The sequence below is a fragment of the Corvus hawaiiensis genome, chromosome 1, assembly GCF_020740725.1.
Source record: "Corvus hawaiiensis isolate bCorHaw1 chromosome 1, bCorHaw1.pri.cur, whole genome shotgun sequence".
NCBI classification, from domain to species: Eukaryota; Metazoa; Chordata; class Aves; order Passeriformes; family Corvidae; genus Corvus; species Corvus hawaiiensis.
The window spans coordinates 87,899,481-87,924,743 of record NC_063213.1 but is presented as its reverse complement, the minus strand read 5'-3'; positions in this window follow the sequence as shown (position 1 = coordinate 87,924,743).

The window sequence follows — 25,263 nt, the reverse complement described above, 5'->3', positions numbered from 1 at the left end:
AAAGAAAAAAAAAAAGCAGTTATTTGACTTCCTGTATTTGGATGAGCTAAATTAACTAGTAAAAGTTTCCCAGATGATAAACAGATTTTCATATGAAATGGGAAGATTTCTGTTGGAAACCTTCAAAATTCCATCTCCAATTTGATATTATTTATTATTAATTGAAATAATCTCAGTTTCAACTACCAGGAGTTGGTATACAAGATAATTTGACTTTGACCATGAGTATTTATCTGGAGCTATGTGTCAAAATACAAAACAACAAAAAAAAAAACTTGATGTAGATAGAAATAAGCTGAGAAATGCTTTATGTCAGAAAGGTTTTATAGAGATTAAGAGAAAGAGAAATTATCTAAATGAGAGCAAATAGAAATAAAGCTGGGAAACAAAAACTAGTATGTAAGAACTTCAGAGAAGTACCTAATGCCTTTTTTTTTAATTTGTATTTTTTAATTTGCATTTTCTGCACTGGCACCTCTATAGCTAACCTGAGTTTCCAAAGAGCCAAAGCACTCCAGCAGGAAATACTCAGTGTCTAGAGCTGCTCAAAGTCATGTAAGAATGGTACATCTTGAATTATTTATTCGCTTCCTTCACTCTTTTGTAAACTGTAACCAACAGTTGCCTTCACAATTGTGGTTTATACCACATATAGAAGTATAGAATTCTTCTACCCTCATGCTCTCAACAACAGTAAATGAGAAAATGTAGAGAAATGGAGGAAAAGGGCAGAAAAATTTCTGTAAACTTTCAGAGCAAAAAAATTTGCTTCATTTCTAGTATTCTTCCGTTCTTAGATTAAAGATGCTGAATCAAAAGTCACATAGAAACTGGTTCATCCCATGTAGGTGTCGGCATTTATTCTCAAAGGACTAAAATTTCTAAATGAAGTATGACAGTCACCTAAGGGAATTAAGTTGAACCTGTGCCCCCAATCCCCAAACATATATTGTGGAAAAGTATGTGGAGTTTATTTTACTGATAACACAGTGGAAGTTGAAGATACAGCTGCAGTTGGCTGTCAGGACTGTGCTCAGGTGCATACGCAGTGTGCATTCTCATCACTTCCTTGGGTGGCCCAGGTGTTCTCCAGCTGTTCACACCAATGAAACAACAGGCTGACTTGAGACAGAGTCACTGATCAAATTTGTGGTTGGCTTCTTGAGGAACTGTGGGTGGTTACAGAGGGTACTTGACATGGGAATTTTAAACAGTCCTGTAGATTCTCCCCAGGCATCTCCTGCTGTCCAGAAGCCAATTGATAGGCATAATTTATATGCTTAAATATGTTGATTTATACCCTGGGTGCAGGACCTGGCTGTTGCAGAGACTTCCCTAGGCAATTCCTGCTGTAGAATTACCCAGACAGTACATGGGAAAACTGCTTGTCAATACTTTGCATAAATTGCTTTTGTACTTGCAGACATGCTCACATGGAACAGTCTTTTGCACACAGAAAGTTAAAATATTTTTGTTATAATTGAAGTTAATCAATAGAAATGGATCATGGATTTACTGGAGTGGTCACATAGGATCACAGCTCAGCTTGCTTATAAAAATATAGTAGAAGTAACAGTTTGGGAAGTCTCCTCTGGTAAGGCTAAGAACCATTAAAATGGACTCCCATCACTACCTGGACAGACATTGACCAACTAGCTGAAGATAAGATTCCCCACCTGAGCATCAACCCATGCTAAATATCCCAACTAAATAGTAGAGGATTTTTGCTTGTTGTTTTTTGTTGCTATTGTTGTTTGGTTTGTTTTGGTTCTTTTGTGTTTTTTTTTTTTTTTTTTTTTTTTAATTTTTTTTTTTTTTTTTTTTTTGAGGTGATAGGTTTCATTGGAACAGTCTGTCTGCAATTGCCTGTGCAATAGTATATTCTTCTGACCTTCTTCCAAATTCTGATTGGGGTAAATCACAATCATGCACCTTATCTTTTGCTTATGCTTTCATTTCTATAGGGAAGAACTCTAAACTTGAAGCTAGAAGTCGTGGTGGTCTGCAATGAGTATTGATGTGATGTAATGCACGTGGAGAAAGGAAGATTAAAGACCTGCACAGGGTGGCTGAAATTATCTGAGTTGAACCAATGCCTTATTTAACCTAGGCTCATATCCCACCCTAAGGCAAATCTTCCCTCCCTTGCAATATAACAGTTTGTGGCAGAGAAATCTGAAGATCCTCTGCCTACATGAGGCAGATATTGAGAGAGAAATATTCAGACACCAAAAGAGGATATTTTGTGTAGGAAAGGACTAATCAAATTAAGATAAGAGCTTCACAAACATTTTCTCAAAGAATAATAGTTTTGGGTATTTTTTATACATTGTTTTAGAATTATCAAAATTTCAAGGATTTCAGAGTGTAAAGATGACTGGAGCAAATATTAACCTAATAAGAAACTCAGTAGAAGATGTGCTTGAATGTTTGGGGTTTAATATGTCAGTCCACATCGTCCTACTTTCAAATATTTAAAAATTCCAAGATAGGAGAAAAACAAAATCATATGACCAAAAGCAGTCAATACTGAACTGTCAAATCTGACATTTCATGGACTATCACAAGATGGTATTTATATTAATTAACTACTTGGAAGACATTTACTTGTCAAAAATATCCACAGAAATCAGAACTTATTAATTAATCATATGCAAACAGAAGATAAGCACTACATTTACACTGTGATATAGTTTGACTAGCTCCAAAATAAAACCTGATATCTAGGGGGGTTTGGAAGTGATTAATTATGAAAAAAAAAAAAAAAAAAGGAAAAAAAAACAAGGAAGAAAAATCTCTTAGAGCAACTGAATTTATTGTAGTCGAAAGAGGAGTAGAGCTCCAGGTTAAATGTTTTACTAATGCCCAGTCTCGCCCCAATGCCATAATTTCAGTAATCAAATACTGTTTATTTATACCATGTGTCTTTTGCACTAGTGTCATGCATACTAAATATTTACAATTTAATCTTCAGTTTATAGCTTCACATTGGCAACAGCTTTTTAAAATGTTTAATAAACTACTCTACTTAGCAGCTTATATATCATTTGGGAGTAATGCAACAGAATAGCTGGCAAGTTATACCACCTCCTAGGGTGCTTCTTCATTGCAGAACAAACCAGACTGTTATTACTCTAATGAGTATTATAATCTTATATGACATCTGAGAGCACATTGAACTGTGTTACTCAAATCAGTGGATTCCCTATCCTGATATATTTGTGTGTGGAAGATGGCTGTTTCGTCTGATTCATGATTACTATTCTTTTTCTTAAGCAAGTATGGACCCTGTTTTTATTAGAATAGATAAGATTCAGACTTATACCTGAACAGTATCTTTAAAATAAGATTCACCAATATTTCAGTGTAGATTCTCTTGAGTCTTTGTTTTGCATGCAGAACCTTGAGCTTTGCAAAATGTAGAGACATCATTAATTGAGCAATAACAATAATAAATTTTAACTAGAAGGAAGCACTTGCTAAACTCTTGAATTCTGTTAGATTGCTTGTTCCTAATAATTTATTTTCTAGGGCTGCAGCATGGGTTGAAATATGGAAAGTGACAGAGCACCCTATGCAGTAATCTAACAGTGTAAAGGCACCTGTCCTCTTCCTTGCTGTGGGGAACAGCTGAATTTTAAGAGCAAAAAATCATCCAGTTCTCAATACTTGCTGATTGACTGAGCATTTGACTGCTGGTCCACAGGAAGAAAGAAAAGAAAAAAGGTTGGGGGTGGGAAAGACTATGCAGAAAAGGCATATGCAAATCATCTACAGCCTTTAATTTGTTGGAAGTAGAAACTTTAATGCTCATGCAGTATCAGCTCTACAGTATTCTAACAGATCTTGCAGCTGTGAATTGCTTTTGCCATAAAACCAATTCAAAATTCAGTATTTGTTTTGGAAAAGGGCAAATCACTGCAGAACTCTGTTGTCCTCTGCTTACTTGGGAGGGGAGGCCTGAGACTGTAGATAATTCATGCCTACCAGGCTGTGGAGGAAGGAATCCTACACATAATAATGAAAATCAGAATCATAGACTTTTAAAAAGTAGTCAAGCTTAGTTTAGCCATTCTTGCACATGTAGAAAGTTGGACATCTTTTGCATCTGAAATATTATTTTGCTTCTGGCTCTTTTAATAAGTCATGATGAATGTTTAATGATGTTTCTTAAAAATACCCACATTAACTAGCCATGACCCTTTATCTAGAGCAAGAAAAGAGAACACTTAAGTTAATGACCCAATGCCTGGGGAACCCTATATTCTTTAAAGTACAGAACAAGTGAGGACATTTATAGATCTTGTGGGAGATAATAAAAAGTGCCCGATTTACATTGAAAGTCAACAGGAGTCCTCTTTGGACCTCTAAAAACCTCTCTTTTTATCAAGTAATGGGAATGCACACAGATTATGTCATAAAGTTAAGTGCACAGATAAAGGCATTTGGGATGGGAAAAAAAGTATCCTGTACTCTTCATATGCAAATTTTGACTTAGATGAATAATTTTCCACTTCTATATATAAAATTCCCTATCAGGTGTCAACAGAGTAATTTAAGATTGCTCCATTTGTGTCCTGAGAACACTTGTGGTATGGCTAATTGCTCCTGCACTTGCCAGCAGTTTTAGCTTCTCAGTCTGATCTTTGTGCAAAACAAAATCTGGTACTTTTGTGGGGAGAGATAAAAGCATGGTTCTTTGGAGTTACAGGTAGCCTTTCCTGTCCTGAGGCACTGTTGTCCTCACCCTGTATTCTTCTCACTTCTCTTCTGGCACTTCATGCAGAGGTCCAAGCTAGAAGCCTGGTTGCCCTATGATTATTGTCTGTGGGCACTGCAGAGTGAGAGAGAGGCTCCTCAATGGACAATGCAGCCCACTGGTGAGTTGTACCATCTTTTGGTCATGTCTATCACTCTGGTTTGGTGCTAGAGGACTATTGCTGGAATGGCCATGGGAATAACGATGTTCAGGGTATGATGTGGGGTGACTCTGGGCCTGCAATTCCTTTCATGGATGACTGCAGAGAAAGGTAGGAGAGAGTGACTGATTCAACTTCCTGCTGAACTTTTGGCTTTTACATATTCGAAAGAAGAGTTTAATGGAAATTTACTTTAGTGAATAATACTGTAACTCTGCTTCTTATAAAGCACTGAATTAAACTAATGTTTTATTCATCAGAATAACAGCAACCTTTTCTATTTTTTGTCATAGAAAACTTACTTTCTTTTCTGTTTATCCCTTTTGAAACAATCTGTGATTGTGTGATTTTAAACTCATTGCACTACTTATTTTGAAGACAGTTAGATGCAAATTATTGCTAGCTCCCTTTCAATAACTTTTTTGTTTAAATCTCATTCTTCATTACTGATAAATTTTAAGATTGAAGTTAGCTTATCCAGGAAGATCAGTGAGATTTCTAAATGCTTTTGAAACTTTTGGGAGATATCAATATGCTATATAAAGATCACAGACACAAATATGGTCAAGACTATTTAATCTCCATCACGATAACTTTGCTGATGAAGGGCAATGAGAAATACACGTAAAATAATCGAGGGATTTCTCTTCATCTTTATGATCCTGACAAGGTCTATAAATCCATTAATGTACAAGTTCAACAGCCTCTTTTGGTTACAATGCATTGAATGGTAGTTTAGCAGGACAGAATCCTTTCTTTAAGAGATATATAAAAGTTCTTCGGGTTTTTTCTCATCCAGAGAACAGATGTTTCCAGTCAGAAACAGAATGTTGAGTTTCATTAGAGACCCATACAAAAACTAAGCATTTTCAAAGAAGTAATTCATAGCCAAATAGACTGTGTGCCTCTTGTCTAGGCAATGAGACATTTGGGGGTATAATTTCAGAAGTATCTTTAAAAACAGAACAAAAAATCAGGACACACTTGCTGTTTTGTCAGGACAATTACTCCCTTCCTAATAGTTCATTTGAGGTCAGTTATGGGTGCACTATTCTGATCAAGTGGGATTCATTGAAAACTTTGTCAAAGCATTTTCATCTTAAGAAGAAGAGAATATGCAGTTTATTTTTCATAAATATGATATTTCAAAGCCAGATCTTAAAACATTTACTGCTTATATTCTAGCAATTGACTTCAACTCCCTACACATGCACACACTTGCTGGTATATATTATATATATGCTAACACACATATATATGATATATCTCTGTTCAAATGTGTGTACCACATGTGGACCCTCTTCAGGGTTTAGAACTAGGATTATACTTAATAATTGAATGCTCTGTTTTTGAATGAGTTAAAAAAATGTAACATGATACTTAGTTTTCCACATGGAGTGCCGCATCCAGCTCTGGGGTCCTCAACACAGGAAGGATATCGACCTGTTGCAGCAAGTCCACAGCTGGGCCACAAAGGTGATCAGGGGCCTGAAGCACCTCTCCTATGAAGAAAGCCTGCAAAAGTTGGGAATGTTCAGTGTGCGGAAAAGAAGTCTCTGGGGACAACTTAGAGAAGCCTTCCGATACTTAAAGGAAGCCTACAAGAAAGCTTGGGAGGGAAAATTAGCAAGGACACATAGTGATAGGGAAAGGGGGAATGGCTTTAAACTGAGAGTGGGTTAAAGTTGGATATTTGGAGGAAATTCTTTACTTTGAGGGTGAGGCACTGGAACAGGTTACCCAGAAAAATTGTGGCTGTCCCATACCTGGAAGTGTTCAAGGCCAGGTAGGATGGGGCTTTGGGCAATGTACTTTAGTGGAAGGTATCCCTGCCTATGGCTAGGGATTTGGAAGTAGTCAATCTTTAAGGTCCCTTCCAACTCAAACCATTCTATGACTCTATGATTCTGATTGGTTTTCACTTTCATTTAGATTGGCTCACAGTTAAACAAATTGTCATAATACTAGCTGGCATCCATGGTATTTAGCATTCCTTTTAATAAAGCCTATTTGAATTTTCTTCTCTACTGCTTTGTTTTTCCTCTTTTCTATTCTGTTGAAGAGAACACGGATATGATGATGTATGCAACTGGAATGGTGCTAAGTTTCAAAACCTGTAAGAGAAGGTCTGGTGCTAGTGGTCAGACTAAAACCTCATTCATTTTCTTTGGTATTTCACCTCTGACAGTGGTGATACACAGATGACTAAAAAAAAGTAACAAGAAGAGGGCAAGAATATAGCAAAAATTTTCTAAATGCTTTCTCAGCCTCCATGTACATGTCTCTATATGGCCATATGTTTAATAATTCCCAATAGTTTTAATTTCTCTGAATCTACCTATCTGCCTGCTACCCACACCCAAATTTAACAGCTACTATATTGGTGTCAAAAGACTAACAGATTCATTTCACATTAATTTATAAATATTTTGCAGGTATGTTCAGCCCTCCCCTGTAGACAGTCTGTAATTTCTTTCTCAAGGGCAACCAGATGGAATGCCGCATTCTTGCAAGTCTAATATATTATGCGGGTAATCAACATGTCCTTTAGAACGCAGCCAGAGTTAAGGCAAGAGATTATATTAAAGTATTCTGAGGTAATCAATTACAAGGTTATCTTCTGAAATGTTATGGGTTTGAAATTTTTCAATGATTTTAATGCATTAATGTGACTTAAAAATTCAGTTACTAGATTTCTGTTCATTTAGAGGTCTTTAGCATAATTTCATCCATTCCATTTACTAACATTTAAAAGAATGCATATGGAAGTTGCCAGTACACTTAGAAACTAGTACAAATTCAACTGGATGACGCATAATGTAATTATATAATTTACCTATTGCTTTTTTGTTCCTTTGGGTCCCTTTTCCTACTCATCTACTTTTCAGCCTAGAAATTAAACACATTCTCGCTCTTTTTCATGTGAATACATTGGACAAAGTTAAAGAGTGGGATGTAACATATTGATAAATTTATGAAAACGAGACGAAAAAATTATAGAATTGCCTGGGGAAATCTAAAGAGAATATAAAGGGAGTTTAGATTAGTGTAATATGCATATTAATGAGTCAGAATAAGGTATCCATTTATATCATTCCAATGCCTTCAATCCATTTCTGAAGTTGGTCCCTGGTGAGGAGGCTTAATTTAAAACATAGAAATGCTCTCCAAGTTCCTGAACTCAAAGAGAATGCAATTAACATCACTTGCCAAATGAGTCCATTGCTATTTTTTGAGACTGCTGGCAGAAACACAGGTGCTTATGCTGAATCTTTGAGATCAAAACACACCAGAAAGTGTCCTGTCCATTGCTCTTTTCCACCACAGTTCTCAGTTGCTGAAGATGTTTAGTACATATTTACTTGTATGTAAAATATGAAGAAACAACATTAACACTTTTCTTCAAACAAAAATCCAAAATATGCAGTGATAACTACTATCATATGGTAATGGCCTACAGTATAACCAATGGTATTTCCATAATTATTTCCTATGCTAATGATAGACAAAAAAGTAGTGTTCCTGTTTAAAGATAACTATTGGAAAATTTTGACATTGCAATATTGAGTTCCATGAGTACGTTATTAAGACTTTGCATATAAATTAGAGACATGATTCCTCAAACTGGGAAATGAGTAATGGAATGAGTTTTCCTTTTCATCTCTCTGTTCCAATTTTCAACCCAAATCATACTATTAGTGATTAAAAGTAAGTTTGTTCTGAGATGTTAATGCCCTGTTTAAAAGAAGTCTACAGAAGTTTCTTTAAAGCTGGAGAAAAAATTGAGAATTTTTTTTTACATTTAATCACTTTTATATTGTTTGTTTTTCTAGAATGTTTCTGACTGAAGTGCTACTGGCATGAGTGGAAGAAGATGAGTTGTTATTCCGAATATTTTTTTAAATGAAGTTTAAGTTAACTCCAGATGAGAGCAGTCATTTTTACTCTGTAGTATAAGTTTTGTCTCTTCAGTTTAGCTGAGATTTCAGTCATTTGATCAAGTAGGAGAAATAGTATTCCGATTTAAGAAGGTGGTTACCCAGGTTTGGATAAACTCCAGTTTAGTGATCTATCATGCAATATCTCCACAGCAGCTGTTTCTCTTCAGTTTCCTTTATGGTGAGAGGAAAAATATATTTAGTTTTAGCAGAGACATCAACATGAGGTCAAGGTAAAATGTGAACTAGCCTACGTATAATAAATAGCTATCTGTATAGACCTGCATTTATTCATCCAGGCATATTATTACAGGCAATACTGAAATGGGTGTTTTGTAATATTTTCCAGATTGAAATCTTATTTGCATAGCACTTTTAAAAAGTCATACTCAATAATTGCAAAGGAGTTAATATTTGTTGCAGGATGATTTGCACAAACGAAATAAGATTAAATTAAATTGGTTAAAATGCTTACTATCCTATAGCATAAAGCTTCTGCACATCCTCAGCAATACCATTTGAACTGGTAATAACCAAGAATCTCAGAACAAGTGTCAAGGACAGTATAGATATAGACTAAAGCTTATGCATTTTCTGCAACAGTGATTCCTTTTCTTCAGGCTTAATACATACTGGAGGATTAAGGGTGTTTGCAGACTGTCTTTGCATTAATTATGATGATGTCCTTCATGTCATTATGAGTCATCATGTAATTTTTCCTGTGCAGTACAATCTCTTTTCTAAAATCCGCTCGTTTTTCTTGGGCAACATTTTGAAATTTGTTTTTTTTTTTCACAGAAGACAGATTGGGTAAGATTGGAAGGGATCAACCTCCCTGCTAGGGCAGGGTCATCCTAGACAGAATCATATCCAGACAGTTCCTGAAGATCTCCAGTGAGGGAGATTCCACAACCTCTCTGAGCATCCTATTCCAGTGCTCAGTCATCTGCACAGTAAAGTTCTTTCTCGTATTCAGGTGGAACTTCCCATGCATCAGTTTCTGCCTGTTGCCTCTTGTCTTATTGTTTGGTACCACACTTAGTGGTACCCCCTTTTAGTTTACCCCCTTTGTTTTGTCTGAGAAAGTCTTCCTGTCCCCAGCTGTTTACATTGAAAAATCTGACTTCCACTTTGCATATGACTCACTTCACAGAAATATTTGTAAGTAGGATGTTGCAATGGGGATACTGCAACATGTGTATCAGACAACAAGGCCTGTGGAAAAGAAGATATAGACTGATTCTTGGTAGATATTTTCAGAGATGTTTATTTCTCCAGATGCATGGCTGAGGATCTGCTGAGGAACTGCTCAATCACGGGACCTGAGGGTCCTTGCCCGCACGGGGGAACACAAAACAACCAATGGGGAACGAGGCTGACCAGGGGCAGGAAAACCCCGTGTCTCCCCTCCAGGGCCCCTCTCCCAGGACCACATGGCAGGGGGAAGGGACCCCAACAGTAGGATTTTTGCCAACACGTTACTTATTTATTTTCATCGACCAGAATACTGTTTAATAAAACTGTTGTAAGTTATGACTTTGAAACAACATCCAAGAAATGTGAAAGTTTGTCTGATGCACTCGAATACTAGTGAAATGTAATGAACGCCAGTGCCATCTTTTAAAATACCTAGAGGTACTTCCTTCCCTTTTTCTTTTGTTCTTTTTCTGTTTTTTTTTTCTTTTGTTTGTTTGTTGGGTTGGTTGGTTTTTCTCATGTTTTGTTTTTTATTTTTTTTTATTAATATTAAAAATATTTAATTTTAAGGCTAGTTGGTTTTACTTTTTTTTTAACAATGTAAAACTAATTTTGCTTTGTCATTTTTCTGTATAACTTAAAAATACTGCTCTCTGTCTTTGAAAACATGGGACAAGCTTATTGTTATATTACTCTCCAAATGACAGTCTTATTTTGCTGCCATTTGCTTTAAAATTCTCATAGGATAAAAACCTATCCTTAATTGCATTAGGCTATTGTAAGAGGAGTCACATAAAGACTTTTACATAGTAATTTGTTGCATTTAAAATGTGTTCCTGTTACATGTCAAAATGTGGGGTTCTATCCATATTTATGGTAAAGAAATTGTAATAAAAACAATAGAAACAATCCCAGCATTAACAATAATAGATTGCTTTCTTAGGAAACTGTTTCAGGATTCCTGGAACTAGTTCTTACCTTCCTCATGGGTACAGTGCGGCTTTGCCATGTCCTGAAGTCAGATACTCTTATTTCTTTCCAAAGTGTGGGATGGTGCTGTGCTCTGAGTCGTGCAGTGGTGTTGAGGGACGAACACAGCTTTTATTGCAGCTCAGACCTACACATTAACAGAAGAGGATTTTTCTTCATAGGGCCCAGTATGTGGCTCAGACAATACACACTGTGGCTAATGTGGAGCGCTGTGGCTCCTGCCATTTGTGGCCCACAGGCATAGAGGACATGTGTGCACCAAGCAGGCAGCTGAGAAGCTGTGGTACTGGCTGTCTGGGTGTGTGAGGGATGCTTCTCACCTCACAGGACTTCAAACCTGAGGGCAAGCTCCATGTGCCTGATGCTCAAGGTGCGAGGCTGGGCAGTTCTCTCTGGCTTCAAATGAACTGTAGGTTCTTTATTTGTAAAACAAGGATGATCTTTGCTACCTTGCTCTGGGGAAATTAAATATGTTCCTGTTTAAAATTTGGTTTAATATGTTAGTTAGGTGTCTCTCTGCTGTTCCTAGGTTTTTGGTTTTTTGGGGTCGTTTTTTTTTTTTTTTTGTTTGATTGTTTTTGGTTTGTTTTTGTTTTGTTTGTTTGAGTTTGGTTTTTTTTTTTTTTTGTGTAAGGAACAAGTAGGTATTGATTTTCTGAATTTAAATTAATATAATAGTAAGTTTTCAAAACACACTGAAGGCATTTATAAGGGTCCTTTCATTGTGGAGCACGTACACAGCCACCTCAAAGCTGCTTTGAGAAGCTTCCAGTAAGAAGTTGTAGAAGCACAGGGGTGGAAGGATGATTTAAAATATGACAGGTCTAATAAGGTTCTTAGTGCTGAAGGGAATGATTATTTTGATGGCTAAGCTGAAAAACACAGGACAACAATAATATCTGTGTAAGAAACTCTCAGTGAAAATCAGTTCTATCCTCCTTTGGACTGAGTAGTCTGCAGTCGAAGACTGAGTCCACCAGTGATGTTGCAGTACCATGAACCTGTACCATTACTACACTTTAATGAGCTAGCTCAGGTTCTTGAAACAGTATGACCATGTTAGAATAACTCTCCCTGGGCTTTTTTGTCCTGCTGAGAAGCAGGATTTATTGCCTGGACAGACCATGGTTACTGCTTCCATGACTTCATTTATCTCCTCCAGGTTCACTGAAATGTGCCAAATAAATACCCAGCTGTCCAACTCTATAAGAAAACTGGCCTCATCCTTAAAAAATAATTTTAAATGTACTTAGTGTGTAATTCACTGTTGAAAAATACCCCTAATGTGTGTATATAAACCACAGCTGGTTGAAGATCATGTAGAGTTTAATTTTGAAAATATTGACTTATCAAATGGATCTGGTTAGGGTTAAAGAGGCCAAAAATATATGACTTCAAGATTTTTTCACTTACTCTGGGAGTTTCTTTTCTATTTCTATGCAGCTTGAAAACCCTATTGCCATTGATCCCTGCAAAGTTATCAGAGCCTTTTATCTTTATTATCATTGCATCAATGCTGAGAACCTGGAGCTAACCAAGAGAAATGAAATTACTTATTTTGGGGTTTTGGCAGATAAACCACAAAATGCTACTGCCCCATTTCTGGCAAGAGCACGTGGTGATGCATGCAAACAAGGTCTGTTATAATGAGCTGCTGGCCAAGAGGAGGCAGCAGAATTTAATCTTATGACTTATGTCCTCTTGAGCATATGGTGCTAAATGAGTATCTTTCACAGCCCAGCTAGTAATGAGAACTAATCTGAAGTGAGCTAGCAGCAAACTGCAACAGACCGAATAAGAGAGTCATATTCCATATTTTCAGTGGAGAGTTAATAGCATTTTTAAAATTTAAAGTACATTGTTGACATTTCAAGAGGTGGATATGAACCAGTGGAATGTCATAAAACCAACAAAAGCCAGGAGGGGTCAAACAGTAGAAGGTTTTGGCATAATCAGCATTACCATTATGCTTTTGTTTATATCACGCTTCACTTGTATCATCCATATCATGACCACTGCAGCCTAATCAAATCTGTTTCTAATATGTTCTGGAAGCCCTTAAAACATTTGGATCTTGCATCTATTCTACCACTGAGACCCAAATGTGAAGGCTGAATAAGTTAATGTCCTGTTTTTAGATGAATATTTAAACCCCTGCACATACACAGAGAAAGCAATTATGAAGGAAAGGAAAAAAAAGGAAGAATTAATTGCTATACACACTAAAGCTGAGCAAATTACACATCCTTGAAGCTGTTTCAAAAAAGTAGGAATGCCTAACACCTAAATTGCATGGATAGTGGATTTTACATAAGTGTTAGCACAGATGCTTGTCAAAACATTGTTCGAAGGGATATAGTCAAAATTTATACCTTAAAGTACTGGAAAATTAGGAAAAGCCATCTTGACATTAAATTAAGTAATTTGTAGATATCCAGTATAAAATACTAAATATTTGCAGGAACATATGCTTGATCATTGTGTTCCAGTTGCAGATCAGGTGTGGTGTTGCTTTCTGCACTGACTGCTAACAGCAGCTGGGAGCCCTGCTCTTAAAATATTTTATGCTGGTGGTTCTGAGGAACAGAAATATTTCTTCTATGTCTGGATTGCAAGAACATCATAGAACCAATAAAGGCATACTTAGGCAAACCACAGAGATGACAGCACTTGTATAAATGTACAGTGACAATCTGCATATGTTTGCATGGCAAACACCTAATGCCTTGGGGAAGGGGAAGAAATACACACACACACACAGGAACACATACGTATTTTATACATATATAAACTTTTTGGTCCAGATAGGTTTCACTCTGTAAAATTTCTGTCTTCCTACTAGAAATTAAATTATTTCTAATTGAACTTCTGGTGAAAATAATTTCTAGGTTTATTGTGGGGTTTTTTTTACATCTTTGACAGACTTTAAAAAAAGGAGATTGAGCTATAATAATTTTGCATTTTATGAACTTGCATGTTTAACAAACAAAAAAGCATTTTCAACAATTTGCTTTCTAAAATGCAGGCCCAACTGCAATTATTGTGGTTATTTCATGGTGCTGGAATAAAATAGAAAATAAGATTAATACTGGTAACACATGTTAGATGAAAAACAAAGGGATGACAGAAAGAGGGATGAATTAGGTGAGTATTGTATTATGCCTCTCTCCATAGAAATCTTATGTTCCTTGTATTTAAAATTATATGCACATATAATTTATGTAACACACTGTTTAGGTAGTTTCTTTAGAAGTGTAACATTTAGGCAGAACAAATTCCTTATTTGTCTTGCTTTTTTTTTTTTTTTTTGCTATGTGGTTTAGGTTCTTTGAGTCTACTTGTCCAGCAGAAAATATTACACTTTAAAAAATTAACTGTAACCTTGTTAAAACCGTAGGATTATTTGTGCTCCTCTAAGTAGGTGAACTAAACATAGGGCTTAAATATTGTGAAATCCATTCAATAAGAAATAAATAAGCCTTAGAAAAAAGTGCTGGTTTACCACACTCTTTTGGCCCTCAATCTACTCTCATCTCTTCTTTTTGTAAGTTTATTTCTACAGCAAAGGGTATTTACAGATGAGCATTATGTAAGAGCTGTGAAGCTGTAACATTAGGTTCCTACATTAGGGCAGGGAAGTAAAATGGAGTGCAAGCACTTACGCATTTGTAAACACCATGTGTATTCTCATAGTGTTAACGATATAGAATCATAGAATTATTTATGTTGGAAAAGGCTTTTAAGATCATCAGGTCCAACCATTATCCCGGCACTGCCATTTCAACTACTAAACCATCTCTCAGTTCCACACCTACACATTTTTTAAATACCTCCAGGTGAGTCAACAGCTTCCCTGAGCAACATGTGTCAATGCTTGATAACCATTTTGGTGAATATGTTTTCCCAATTATTCAATTTAAACCTTCCCTGGCACAACTTCAGGCCATTTCTTCTTGTTCTGTCCCTGGTTGCCTGGGAAAAGAAGTAGATCCCCACCTGGCTACAGCCCCTTTTCAGGTGGTTGTAGAGAGTGATAAGGTCGTTCCAGAGTGTCTTTTTCCCCGGCTAAACAATCCCAGTTCCCACAGATGATTGTCATAAGAATTGTGCTCCAGACCTTTCCCCAGCTGGACTTGCTTCAGCACCTCAATGTCCTTCTTGTAGTTGGGGGCCCAAAACTGAACACAGGATTTGAGGTGCTTTGTGTCCCAACTGAATGAGGTCCTCCAACCTTAATCAAATAGCATGGGGTTGTTCTGTTGTCCCTTGGAGATTTCTCTTATCATTTTTTATCCATGCAAACGTATTTTAATTTGGATGCATTCCAGGGAGGCAATTAAAGAACTGCATAACTTTTGGTGTATTTTAATTTGTTCTTCAAAGCAACACTTGCTGATGTGGACTAATCAGCTTTTATGTGCCAGTGAAAGCACAGAACATGATGACAGATGGTAAGCCAGAAAAATTCATGTAGCTAAATACCCACTGTCATTGTTAACCTAGAGAGTGACAATTTTGGTGTCATTTTGTAGAGGATAGGAGAGTTTTCCTTTAGCTATAGCTAAGTGCTCAAGATATTATGGACTGCCTTTAGCATGGTGTAGTTAAACATGAAACATCCAACTGGCATATCAATGAGATAGTCCTGATGAATGCTACAAGTTCAGTTAGACAAGACATAAGGTTTGTGGCAATGTCACTGTGGAATATCTAATTTCTTAATCAGTGCCTCTGTCTTTCCTTATCCTCTCATAATGTCCATCAGTAGCCATTTATTCACATTAAACTTGTGGGGAGATATTTCAGATGTCTTATTAATAGTAGGGGGAAGAGAATCAAGCAAGTTCTGCCGATATTTCTGCTCAGTATTTTAAAGAACCTACAAAAGACACAATATGTCTTTTATCAACTAAGAAATATGTGCCTAAGAATTCTTTCAAACAATTGAGTTCTTGGTATCAGGAACATCAAAAGAGAAATGCAATTCAAATTAATGTTTCCATAAAAACAGAATTTAATGCAACTGCACAGGTTTAAACTATAATCTCTGCAATACAAAGAGAATTCTACTCTAAGAATTAAAATACCTGCAATTTTATTTTTAAAATACTGCTTCTTTTGTTGTGATGTTTTAATTATATTTTAGTTTATGGATTATATAACTTATCATGTCAGCAATGTGGAAGCACTGACTTGTCAATCTTTTCTAGAAATAAAACATTAAGATTTAGGGTAGGAGGTTGGGAAAAAGGAGGGTGGTATAATTTTAAAACAAAGCCAGTCTGAACACCCATCTTCCACCCAAATTACCAGTTATACTCCAGATATATGGTTCCTAAACACAGGCAATCACATTTGGCACACTGAAATTAACAAGTTTTTGGCAACTGATGGTAAAGTTTATTTTGAGGTGAAGTTTCTTATCTTGCATAGGCAAACATTTCATAGGGCATTGTAGAGAACTCCTTATCTCCACTGAAGATGTTGAGATTCTTTTATTATTAATGAACATTTGATCTCTTTGGTGCTTTCTGACCAACTCTTTCTCTCAGATACTGTTTTCCCAAATGCTTTCTTACCTCAACCCAAAAGAGACAAAAGGTTTTTCAAAGAAATCACACATATATGAAAGCCAGTTAAATAAATGAACAGCTTGCCATTGTTACTAGCTGAAAAATTTTCAATGAAAAATATTTTTATGTATCCTAATATCTTTGGAAGCCCCAAAAAATTTAAGCCAAAATTGGTACATAAATTATTAAGTCCATATTGAGGTAAACAGAATGCAGGCAACAGTTTAATCTTTTATCCTTATTCTGAGCAGCTGATGAAAATACTAGCAAGAACAACATCAGCCAAAGTCTCCTCCCATTAATCCCAAATGGTTCTCTGATTTCACGTTGACTGATTTTTGTGCAGCAGTCTAGGGGAAATATTTTTTATGCTACTTAATATACTTTTTTTATGCTACTTAATTGCAGAACTGACTCCATATGAGAAAAGAAAAAAGAAACAGAAAGTGAACGTTTTGCTGACTTTGCTTATAAGCTGTGCTCTTCCAGCTTAAACATCCACAATAAGGTCTCTCTCATTTTCATGTACAAAATATCTTCATACATTCTTCATGGAGATATTCTTGACTTTTCTTTAAATATGGCTTGGATTGTCTCATCCCTTTCATAGGGCTCAGATAGCAATCCTGTATTTAACCATTTCATGTCAGAAAATTTCCTGGCTGGAAGATTTCCATCACTTGTGTGTTGACCTGAGAACAGCTGATTTATTCCCCACCACCTAGTTTGCACTCTGCCTTTTTATTAAGCTCCATCTGACTGTTGTATTTCTGCACATTCAGCTATATCTGAAAAATACCTAGAAGCTCCAAATCTGACATTCAGGAGTGGATGCCTATATTGTCCCATTCTCTAGACACTACTGGATTGCCACAGCACTTTTTATGCTTTGCTTAATGCATGTTTTGTTTGTTTTTAAATATGGGCAATTGTCTGGAGGGTTCTTTTTTACAGTTCACAGCAGAGTTCACACACAGTTCACACACACAAACCCACTGTAGCCAGTCAACAGTAAAAAGAGAAAAGCTACATGGTACTAAGTAATTACAAAGTAAAATAGAACAAGTGATTCCAAAATATTTCAAACAGATTGTCTGAATGTATGAAACATTTGCTTCTCCCTCTTCTTCATTCTGTGATGTATTGCAAGTCTATCAAAAATACTGCATTGAACAGGAAAGAGAAGCCATCCAGAGATTTGGATAAATGTCATAATTAGAAATTGCATTCTACCCCTTTAAGGGTCTTCACATTTTCCTGATAAAATGATAAAAGAGTCCAAAATAATGCCCTACTTTTACTATGAGGACCTTTTTTTTTCTCCAAAATGACAAGGTTTGCGTGGAGGAGGACACTGCAGAAATCTCAGCGGAAAAGAGGAAGAATCTGTGATGAGCAGAGCTCGAGGGAGAGGAAATAGAGAGCAATATAGGCTGTGTATTGAAATGAAGACTGATTTGATATTTTAAACAAGATCTAGAGTTGAACGTTTTTTCACACGTTCAGCCTGCTGTCGTGCTTACCAGAACGCTGCTTTCTGAGAAAGATCACATCCAGGTTTGCAGCTTGACAGTCTGATACCTCTTTCCTTGGAAATGTCAGTACACTTCAGCTGCCAGCCCAGTAACAGTGTCAATAATCTCTCAGAGAAGATCAGTAATAATACCTGGATGAGAATGGAAGTTTGACCCTAGTGAGGCTGGGGTTTTATTACATGAGATTATTTTACTGATTATTTTTTCTTCTCAGCAAGATTTTAGATTGTGCATCAGTTCATTGAATCCATGTGCCTGATCATCACTTCTGTCTCCCTTCCCCATAATTTAATTAGCTTTACCTCCTCCTGATCTTATATTCTTCTGTGTGATGCAGAATTCTTGACCATCAGCCCAAATCCAACTTCTTTTTTGCTTTGATTTTGCAGCTGGCACAATTACTAACTTCTTTTCTTTCATCTCAAACTGAGTTCAATTGTAGACTATTTTTACCCTCCACCTTTCTCCCTCTGAATTTACTTTCTACAGTCATATAATATAAAATGCATCTTTGAAAAACAGCTCTGCTGACTTCATAGAGCTTTATAATGTGTTAATCATTCCAAGATTTAAAAATTGCAACAAGGTTTCAACAAAATATTGAAAGCAATGTAAGCTTCTATATAGGAAATATACTTTGTTTTCCTTTCAAATTATTTTGGAATGACATAACTATAAGAAGAAAAGAGGGCATCAAAATAAAGCTAGGTATTATATACATCAAAATTTCATCTCTACGATTACTGTTCAAAATTATTGAGAGAGATATGTCTGTTTGGAGGATTAATCAAAGACTTTTTTTTGAAGTTCATCATAGAAATGGAGAAAAAGATTTTTCCTTCATTCTGCTGGTAATTGCCTTCTGGATAGTTCTAAATCATCTCTGCTCAGGGTTGGCCTTTAAATCCACGTCACAAGATCATCATCCTGGGCCCCATTTCCCTGCTATTGCAAGACAAAAGAAAACATTTTTTATGAAAGGGGAAGAACAATGGCAAAGTGTCATTGCCCTTGTGATTCCTGAGAATTCAGTTTTCCCTCTGTTTCGGCAATAAGGGAGGAGTGACCATACCTAAGGAATATCAGAAACACCAGACATAAGGATTTTTGTCAAGAACCACTTTTTTAATAATAAATCTGATTTTGTGTTGAACATGTGGGTACCATTTTCCAGAAAACCGAAAAGGTGGCAGGAAGTTTCCTCTCCTTATATAGAAACAGTTGACTTTAGCTTTAGATTCAGTGGATCTTTTTGTACGTATTTGTTGAGGCCGACAGCAGGTTTGCAGGCTTCACAGACCTTAATTTGGACATGATTAACTTCTATTCATGAGAAAAGCCCGTGAGAAGAAAAGCAGTTAATTTTTATCCATGAGAATATAGTATAAACAGAAGCATGAAGAAGGAGAAAAACAGCAACATATCTGCAGCTGTTATTTTCCTGAATGCTTGAATGCTTATGCCATAGGTAGCCAATGACTATATGTTTTAGTTAATAGTAGCCAGTAAGTCTATTGTAGTAGTTTAGCAGCCAGTGAATCTGTAACACGAATGATAACATACACAAGGTGTATAAAAGAGGCTGCTTTGTTTAATAAATGTTTTTTTCACTTTATCCGAGGCACTGTCTGTCTGTGTTATGGCCACCCCAACAGCGACACGTATTTACTACAGTCCGTAAAAAGATATGTTATTAACCCCTAGTGCTCCAGCTTTTAGAGAAAGGCAATAAATATATAGCCTTTTGAAGAAATAAAAATGTTTTCCTCTTAATCATCCAAAAATAACAACTCAGATTGAAGACATGAGGGCACTTGACCTGAACCTTTTTTGTTCCTGATGAATTTTGGGTTTTACAGGTTACTTAATCTCCTACAACCTGAAAAATCAATATCTTCATATTTTACCCTAGCTACCCAGTGCTTGCCTCTATATATCTTCCTGTCAGATAGAAGGCTGTGAAGGTGATAAGGAATCTTGAACTTGGATTAGTACTTTTCACAATGTAGATATGTGATAAAAAAATGTCACACCAGGTCAATCAGTCTTCTGCAGAGAAGTGAACTGTATTTAATTTTGGATTTGGCAAGATCTTGAACTGACCAGTGTGGTGGGAGAACCTAGCCCATTTTCACATTTTTGTACTTGAATGAAGAAAGATGACAAAAATAAGAAGACAGTGTTTATGGAACTTCATTGCAGCTAGACTTTTATTTTAGCTGACCGAGTAGAGATTCAAAAGTAATAAAAAAATAATGACCACAGTACGTGAACTGGCCTGGATGATTGTGCAAGTTTCCTGCATCTTTCCCCTCTATCCTGCTACATTATAAAAGCAGTAGCAATGGTCATTAAAGAGAAAATATGCCAAAACACCTTCTCAGACTACCCTGTGCTATTTATATAGCTGTACTTTTGTGTACAGTTTTTACCTGTGTCTGGTAAACTAACAGTAATCTGTGCAACATTTTGAAAATATGAATAGGAAATATATATGACTGCCACAAACCCAGGATCAATAAAATGATATCTAAGTGTTTAAACTTACTTAATCTCAAAAATCTATCAGTTCAAAAAGATGAGGGAACTTGTGTCCAATGCTAGCACATGAAATGATAGGAAACATTAGCCAGTATGGGTGTCTGAGGAATATTACAGAATATATTAATATAGATGTATAACTATAGCTATGTTGCTACAAAGTGTGTTAAGGGCCATAAAAAGCTATTAATTCTTTATAGAGATAATTATTTAACCAGCAATACTTGAGGTAGAGGTTTGATATAAATTCAAATTATTTGCTTATGCCTTACTTTGCCAGTTTGAATAGAATCTGCTAAAAGGGCTATTCTTTCTCGAAAGTGTTTTCCTTCTACATAACTTTATTTTTGTTGTCATCACTGCAGTAGATCCTCCCTTATTTTGAATAGTGATCAGCAGTCTTATCCAAACCATTCTTCATTAAATGTGAGAGCCTTTTCATATCTCCACTAGGGCTTTCTCAGCCCCTGTGATTTAGTAAATACAGATCTCTTAGTAAATTAGGCACCTATGAATAGTCAGCTTCAATCACAGGAATCACCATTTCTTTGTGGATATGTAAATCATATACCCAGCTCTCACAGTAGAAGCCTGAAGTAGAGGAGAGACATAATGCAGTATTTAAGATATTCATGCTTGGTTATCTTAAGCTCAATATTCATTGAAAGATTTGTTAATGTTCAGCCCTTCTGAAAACCAGTCATTTTATTAATTGCCTGACTAGTGACTTAGTTTACAATAGATTTAGATAGATTTTAGTTGAACAAACACACCGCCCCTTCGGTGGTTATTCATATCAGCTGGCTTAAAGGTGACACGCTACTTGTGGTGTTCTCATCAGATTTTGCTTTGACTGAAACTGCCTACAGCTGTAAATTTAAATCTGTAAATGTAGAGGTACTCATGTAAAAGGCAGTTATTCACAGTGCTAATTTGGGAAATAGTTGCTGCTAGTTTTCCTTCTCAGGTACTAAGAAAAACTAGATTTTCCTTAATTTTCAAAATAGTGAGTATTTAAATTTTTTCAGTGAGTATTCCAGGTAAATGACATCTCTGTCTTTTTCCTATGTTAATACACAATGGTTGATAATTAGTTTTCAGAACTTATAAAGCAGTTTCATGGAAGGAAGGGGAGGGAGAATCTGTTCCTTTGTTGCATAACCAGAGGTTTATTATTGATAGATGAACTCTATGCATATGGTGCTATTTAAAATATTGTGTTTAAATCATCCAGCTCCCACATACAGTCTCATTCCCACAAATAGTCCGAAACTGGCTCTCAGCTGTAGTATTTTGCTCATTATCATAATTACAAATATTTTTTCTAATCTGGAGTACATATACAGCTTAATAGTATGTTTCAGGATGAAAATATATTTCTTGTATTAATCCTGAAAAACTGTCTCTTGAGAGGTTTTATTGAATATTAACAACTTCTGATCTCTCAAAAATATTTGTTGTTATGTATATTTTTATGTCTGTATTGGTAGAAATCTTTAAAAAGCCTATTAGAATTTAGCGATAAATTTTAGAAGCAATGGGGAATTTTACTGCTGTGAGTCACACAACTATAATTACTAAGTCTAAAGTATTTCTTGTTCAAAACTTCTTTTTCAAAAAAAGTTCAAATATTTATCTTAAATTTCTGATAAGTTTTCCATCTCTGCCCTTTATGTTCAAATATCATATTTATAATCAACTTTTTTCTAAATGCCAGAGCTAAAATTAGAATCACCTTTGTGCTCAGGCCAAGTGGCTTAGAGCTTTACAGAGTCATCCACTACCTGAAAACCTTGAAATGTATTTTAAAAACCATTCAGGTTGTATCATAAACCTGCTCTAACAGCATGTTGCTTTGTTAATACTTTCGCAAGAGATTGTTTTTCTTATCTAATTTTAGATGCAGTTCCACATTATACAGATGTTGCACTTTTGTTTTCCTCTGAAATGCACATTTGAGGGCTTTTTATTTTTTAGCTGGTTTTTTTTTTAAGGAAAAATATTTTTTTCCTACGAAGCCACCAACAGGTATTACTGCGGAAATGCAGCCAAATGAGGTTCCAACTGTTTTAAAAACATTTTTACAAGCATATTGTGCCTTTTCATGACTCAATCAATTCTTCTAAACGACATTTTTATAGCTGTTTATTTGTATTCCATGTTTATATTTTCATGCATTTAAGTTTTGTCCATATTTGTTTTTTCTGTTTCAATTATAAATGATTACCATTTTAATATAATGCAAGACAGAAAATATCAAAATATTAGCACTTTTTATCTAATAATCTCAAACTATTTTGTAGCATTAATGAATGCTAGTTTACAGCATTTTTTTCTGATATAGATAATCCTTGTCATTTCAAACCATTCAGCAGACTGGAAAGTAGATGTACAGTAGGATTAAGTAACTTCCTCAGGATTAGCCATGAGTTACACAGCTATTTTCTTTCAAGCAGGAGGAGCACAGCTAGAAATACTTCCTCTGTGTATTTGAAGGGAGCAATTTATGTCTCATGTGAGTACAGGCTTGACAGATTGTGCTTTTTTTTTTGTCTACAGTCTTTAATGGGTATCTGTAAACCACAGGTGGCTGGTAGATTGCAGCCTGGTATCCATGACTCCAGGGTATGTTTACACCATAGGTAGTGGAACAACTGAAGGTTGCATTTACTGATGGAAATTTGAATCCCTTGTCTGTAACACTGAACAACAGTGTAGCCATGGCAACAGGTCCAGCTGTGCACATGTTGAGCATGTTTATAGAGGGTGCTGAGTTCTGTCCTGTGGTGTGTACACAAGTGGAAATGTGAGGATTTGACAAAAACTACTCCACGTGTATCTACACTGGGCACAGTCATTCCTTGGACTGAAGAGAAGAGGGAACTCTGGGGACTGTGCACCCTCTCTGAGACCTCTTGCTCTGAGAAGACCCAGACCCCTTACAAAACTCTCACTGGGCTCCATTGAAATGCAACAAAACTACAACAAAGTCTTGTGGTTCATTAGTACAACTTACCCCTTTCCCTGATTTAGACTTCACCATGGGCAACCTTGTAAAGATGCTCCAGTGACAAAGTCCAAAATATACTGGTACAAAAAAACATCAAAACACTCCCCCCACCAAACCCTAAACAAACAAACAAACAAACAAAAGCTACAAATCACTTTTTGGATCCTTTTGTTGTCTTTCCTTCTTTATGTAATTTTTTTTCTTTGAGATACTCATTGTAATGCTTAAAGATATTATCTTTTTTTTTGTTGTTTCAAAAGTATTTGAATCAAGGCAGAAGCTAAGTGACAATAACTATTATTGCAGTTTTTACTAGAAATGCACAATACTTAGAAAATAGAAGCACATGGATGGATGGATAGACGGACATTATGATTTTCTTTAGCTCTTATTGTGACATCTGATGCTGACAAACTGTAATTACGGAGGACATGATAATTATTTTGATAGGAGGAATTATCTAGCTTCTATTTATATTATAATCTTTCTAAAGATTCATGGGCCAGAATTCTCTTATGGACTGAAATCAAGATCCAACTTACTTCATCTTTGAAATCTAAACACATGGGGTTTTTCTATTCATTTTTCCCATTGTTCTGAAAAAGGGAACATCAAAAGTAAAAAATGTGTCAATACAGAAAGACTTTAATGAGGATACAGGTCGTTAAGAAATACCATCTTGTGCTTCAGGAAATTATTGCAATGTTATCTTTCATAAATGGATGGTGATGAAAGCAAAAAAAAAATTTTTCTAATGGCTGTAGGACAGGGAATTCATGCACTGAAATGGAGATTTCTGGCTTCCAATCATGTGCACTTATTGTCTGCCAGAACTGGCCAAGCTGTAGCACCCTTTGCCTAGGATAGGTATACAGTCAGGTGGATATGTGTGCTACCTTCCCAAGCTCCTCACTTTATACCGCTTTGCAGCCTCTAAAATGTGTGCCTGCTGTTAAACAAAAAACAACACAACTTTTTGCACAAGTATCTTTCCTCTTAGCAGTACTTGCATACTAATTCTGACTTCTACTCTTTACTTTCTTGTAAAAAGCAAGCTGGTATGTGTCGCAATACTTGATCAAAACATCTGGAGTGGTTATCAACGGATGGAAAACATATGTAAGGATAATTCTTCTGACAGGTTTTCATCATTACCTCTGTCTTAATTTTTGTGATTTAAGAGAATTGTAAGCACATTTATCTGTGAGAGACTGAAAGTCAAGTCAAAAAAAGAGGTTGTACACGAGTGCAAAAGCCAGAGGTTTTCTTGAAAGAGAAGTCGAATAATTTCTGCCTTCTGGTGCTCAGGCAGGGGATGCCTACAACTGAAAAGATGGATGACTAGACACAGGCGCTGCAATGGACAGAATCCATTATGCAAACCAGGAAGACTTTGCTCCAGAAAGGTAAGAATTCTTGGTGTATTGCCATGAACCCCTCAAGCATTATGAATTGGTAGTGCAGGGAGAGAAGATCTGTGAAAATAAGTTATTTTTTAATCTATGAATTATCAGAATATTCTAATGCTAGTCAAAAGGACTGCATAAATGTTGCACATTT